Consider the following 5872-nt stretch of genomic DNA (forward strand, 5'->3'; position numbering starts at 1 on the left):
CGGCATTCCCCGGGAGGATCTGGAGGAAGTGTCTGGAGAGAGGGAAGTCTGGGCATCTTTGCTTAGACTGCTGACCCCGCAACCCGGTTCCGGATAAGTGGAGGAAAATGGATGGATGGATGAAGAGTTGTGTATTTTGGCTCTAGTGTTTTTTTGGCGTAGTGGCATTTCGGTGGAAACATTCAGAGTCAACATGAAGAATATGAGAAATGACAATGATTAAGACCTATTCTCACTGCATAGGGATACATCAATATTGTTTTAATGCCAACTTGAAAAATCCCTACCTATTCCTTTAATATAATTTACCTGAACAAAGGAGGAGGTCATTGTTACATTGTCCTTGTAATGCGGATTATAATTGAGTGCATTGTTTATGGGTTTGTTTTTCCTCCATCATATTTTTTGGAATATCTGCTGGTCACATCCGCAGTGAGGTGTTGTGGTCATTTAACGTGACTTACAGTATGCAATGCCTGGCTACAAAGATCATTTACTAGAGAACCATAAAAGCAGATGACAACTCCATCAAACAAAATACTACTCACATCATGACTCAAAACAACTTTTTAATAGCTTGCTAAGCCACATACCCTCATTTCGTATTCTGTACTGTGACTAAAATGCAAACTGTGGCACACTGCAATGGTCCATGGCTCAAAAATGTATATCAGTGCATTCAACAAGTATTAGGTGGTTGAACAGACAAATTATGTTATGACTAATGCTGATTTACTTAAGCTTATTTTCTCATTATGTAGGAGGCTGTCAAGTTGGTCTTCATTGTGAGGATCGAGGTTCATTCAGCAAGAACCTTGAAAAATTCAGTATGCAAGACCAAATTATGCGTAAGAGAAGCTGCTGCACATAAAAAGTCAGTGAAATGAGGTTACTCAGTGATGAATAACGCCCTTGCAAGGTTTTTCTAATAAAACAACCAAGAGTTTTTTGACATGTTTTTTTCAAAATTTACAGTAACTAGTGCCATTGATCCAAGAATGAAGACACTCTTACTGTATACACTTTAAGCAAGGCATTCAGCCCATAATATACAGCAATACAGCAGCCTTGCAAACTCACAGTGTAACAGCAAGACCATGCAAACTTTCAAGGAATATATCATAATTCTGGCAGCCATAAAAAGGACCGGCTGTCTCAGAGCTTCAAGGAGTGTAAGGATGATAACTCGACAAAGTCAGCAGTCTATTCATCGTTTGATAAATATCATGAAGGTTGCACCTAAAACACTGCAGCATCTTCAGCCAAAACGTTTAAACCTTGACCCACATTAAAGTTAATTCAGCCAAATTCAGATTAGTCATGTCTCTCACTAACGCAAAGGAGTCACACATGCTTGCGGATTTTCTGGTATTACTGTGACACTTTATTTACCAACAATCTGCAGCTCAGTGCTGCAGCAGGGATTTTAATCAGCTCAGAGAGATGGGACCACATTACTCTTATTCTGACATCCTTACATTGGTGCCTGTCAGTTTCATGATTGATTTTAAAATTTGATTGATAACTTTTAGTGCTTGTCAAGGCCTTCCTCCCAGCTATATTTAGTAGCTTTTAACCATCTATGAGCCATTGTTCAGCCTTAGAGCCCCAGGCAGCGCTGTAGTGATGCTGGCTTTATTACACAAGCTGAAACAGCATTCTCCTTCAAATCACCTGACAAGACACAATGCCACTTTTAGCTTTGCTTGTTTCTTTGACATATTATTTCTTCTTTTAGCCATGTTCTTTTACCTGCCTTCTTCCTTTATTTTTTTCTGTCAACATATTTTCGTAACTGTTTCTTTTAAAACATTCAGAATTCCAAAAAATGCACTTTGTAACTTGACTTTTCCACTCCATTCACAGTATAGCATAATGGAGTACCAACTGGTTGCAGTTATTTTTTAGAGTGATGATGGGTTAGCATAAGACTTTCAAAGATAACATATTTCCAGCAATCAGTAACAAATGCTGACACGTCTGCAGTAGTGTAATTGATAGCAGTTCACAACTGCATCTTAATTTCTGTAAGCCAACAGTATTAAAAGAAAGTGTTAAACACAACAAGCTCACATTTTATCATAAATATATTGTTAATGCTACAAAACAATGTGCATGTGAGATACAGTATGATACATATTATTATGACACAGTCGAGGCAGATGGCCGCCCACCAAGAGCCGAGGCCTGTCAGAGGTTTCTTCCATTAAAGGAAGATTTTCCTCCACACTGTCACCAAGTGCTGCTCAGGGGGATTTGTTAGGTTTTTCTTCTGTATAATTAATAATATTAAGGTCTGGACCTCACTTTGTAAAGTGCCCTGAGACAACTTGTGTTGTGATTTGGCGCAATACAAATAAAAATGAATTGAATTGAAAATTAACAATCAGTAACAATGTCATGTAATTTTTGTTTGTAACTGTTTGTAACAATATTTTACTTTGGATTAATAACCCAAGAGTAATATAAATATAACAATGGGGCAATACAACCTACTGACCTGGTTGGTTTTCTACCCGCAGGCAGTGGGTGAAGTTGATCCAGTATTGCACTGGTGATATGACCAATGTGAGCAATGACCTATTAATTTTTAGTGTGTGGGGGAAGTAAATTCTGCAGTTATTTAATTCATTATATATTCAGCTGAGACAATTCTTCATTTTTATATAACCCAAGTTATTCAGATGAAGAAAATGTGCAATGAAGTTAACAATAGATTTTGAAAGGCAGATAAACTGAAGTAGTACAAAATACATTTATAGGCACGCTATGGAAATACTGATTAAACACGTGTAATTCGTTTACTAGCTAGTATATTTCACAATAACACTGACTAGCAGCTTAAAGTGAGATCTGAAACAAGAAATAACATATTTCTTTTATAATTGAAGAGTTGAAATTATAACAACACCCTTGATAAGTTTAGTACAATCAGGAATTCTTAATTCATCTGACTTGTAGCCTGGTATAAGCAGCAATGAATTGTGGGTAATATTAATCAACCAAAAAACACAATATTCTGAGAGAGTGACATTAATGGTTCACATAATTGATTTTGTCTTCTCAACTTATGTTTTGTTATTCAGTGTTTTAGCATTTACCCTTATCCTGTAAGTGTTGCTTGTATCCACTTGTAGCTGTTGTGCGTAACAGTTACATAATCCTACAAAATGCTTTGAGAAATTACTATTACATAACCTATTTTGTCATTATTGACAAACAGTCGATATAGTAGCAATCCTAATTACAACAAAAGATTTCTAATGCAAATGCTAATATTAAATGTCTAGGTGTCATTGCACATAGTTTAGCTGAGAAAATGCCAGATTCTTCTGTGGCCACTGTGAATGAGTTGAAAGCTGTAACTAACAGACTCTTTAACACAGACCATTAGCAAAACATGATGACGCTTTGTTTGAGGACAAGTAGCAACTTATGAAGGGGAAAATTAGACCTGTGTGATGATTATTATAAATTCCAAAACATTAAAACTGTAAAGACTCTAAAAAAAAAACTCTCATGTGCGTGCACCAGATGTCTCTCTCTTGTGTCTTGCCATATTGTCTCTCAAGCAAGAATCTTACAAACATTAGGTGGGTTTCCTAAAGGCAACATAATTTTTAAGATTCCCTTTGGGGTACAGTTTGATGAAACTGCATTATTACAGCAATAACAGTTCTAGGATGCATTAAAAAAGGAACATCAACACTTAATATGCAAACAGAAGAAATACTAAAACTAATAAAACCAGTTATATGCAATTACAGATTATGTAACATGTTAAGGGAAGATCAAGAGGGGAATAAAAGGGACATTACATTATGCTTACTTGTTTAGCTACAGTTTTTACTTTTACATGCTTCAGCTTGATTTGGTTGAGCTGAACTTGTTAAATTTGACACATAGTGTTTAAGCAGTTTTCCTCGTGTTAAAGAGAAGCATTAGCAGGAGACAGTGGGAGCAGACTAATGCAAGTATTTTGGTGGCTGTGACAGATTTATATATCAGCACTGGGGGATAAAATGGACAATTGCCTGAAATTAATCCCCTGAAGGGATTTTTTGGTTTTGCAGCATTGTAGCATCTTGCCTTATGTCACTTTGGAAACTGTGCAGCTGCAGGTTTCAAAAACTGGTGGTTAAGCTGCGTTAACACCACTGGATGGTATTTACAGGCTTACTGTTATGCTACGAGGTAACATTTATAAATTTCGGGTATTATGGAAAACTATGACACAAAAAATATTTTTAAGTCATTTATATTGTCAAGTAATGTTTTATAAAAATGTATGAAGTATTACTTAGCAGCTGGTTTCTGATGTACTCCTTACTCATATATTGATTTTTGATAAGGATTTTGTGTCCCTTTCGTGTGGCGTCCAGTTCAAATTGTAACCGTATCATTATAAATGTACAAATGATGCAATCCTAATACACTAGACCTGAGCAGAAGGAAGGAAAAATAAAAATGTAAGCAGAAAGAAACTTAAATTTAATTGAGAGAGATTTCACACAGATTTAAATTAAATGGTTTTATTTACATTTAAAGACGCCTATGTATTTAATAATATGGTAGATTGTCTGCCTTGTTTTGTTCAAGGTATTTCATAGAAAGTCTTTTTCTAAAACACTGTGTTCCAACATGGGCTTGTCCATCTTCTTCTATTCAGAGTAGTGTACTATTTAAATATTTATCATTATAACATCAGTAAAAACCTTATAAAACAGTCTAATTAAGCTGTCCACATTTCCCAGTTCTCAGTTGTTTGTATTTGCCTTAAAATGACAGTAATTAAACCACTAGCAACATGTGCTACTGAACCCCCAACCACCAACACTCGAGTGGCCAACAGAGATCAAGAACCTTTTGAAGGAATCATTACCATTTACCCTTTCTCCATCTATTCCCATACCAGGGGGGGGGAAAAAAACCTCTAACTCTTTCAAAATACAACTCACATTTTTCACCGAGAGAGATTTTGATTTCTAATTGTGATATAGATCATAAACGACGCGCAGTGCACACACGGGGGTGTTTTGTATAGCACCGTAGCTCTAAAAGTGAGATGATTTTTTTTTTCCTCTTCTGTAATGTCCATATGAAGGCTTTAGGGGATTTGGAAGATAGAAATCAGTGACATTTGGAGTCTTTATAATGACTAAAAGGTGGGTAAGGATGAAATATGTAATAGGAAGAGATGGTGAGAGAGAGGGACCGCTGTCACACAAGGCTGCAGCCTCCAAGGCTGACCACCCCTCGTTAGGTTTCACCAAATGGGATGGCTGCAGTGGTGCTTTTATTGCAGAGGAGGGCAAAAACTAATGTGTTGCTATAAAACAGATATTTAGGAAGTGTCCAAATCACTTCTTCACAATTTCAAAAATTCCTATATACTAATCATTTGATAGTCATCAGCAATCATTTTGCATCATCACTGACAGATGCAGTGTTGTATAACAGTAATTTCTGTACCTATAAAAACAAGCCATTGCATTGCCAACAAAAATTACTGCACACAGTTCAGATTTTATTTTGTTCTACTGAGGTATATTTGGATGACCCTGTATGTAGTGTGTACTTTTTAATAGAAATACTTCAGAAACTCAGTATATTGAGTCATATTGGAGTTCGAGATAAATTGAAATCATAAATTCTATGATTAGAGACATTTCTGATGATGCTAACCCAGGAGCAGGATAATGACTTAAGACACATTTTATCCAGAGCTTTGTCAGATGTGCAGAAGGTGAAAAAAAATAACACTTAAATAATTCCATCTCAAATTATTCTGATTAGATAGAAAAACTATCATTGTCAGAACTGGTCTATGTTGCTTTCAGACCACAGATAGTTCATTAGGGTTCATGCCAAT

The sequence above is a fragment of the Monopterus albus genome, unplaced genomic scaffold, assembly GCF_001952655.1.
Source record: "Monopterus albus unplaced genomic scaffold, M_albus_1.0 scaffold86.1, whole genome shotgun sequence".
NCBI lineage: Eukaryota > Metazoa > Chordata > Actinopteri > Synbranchiformes > Synbranchidae > Monopterus > Monopterus albus.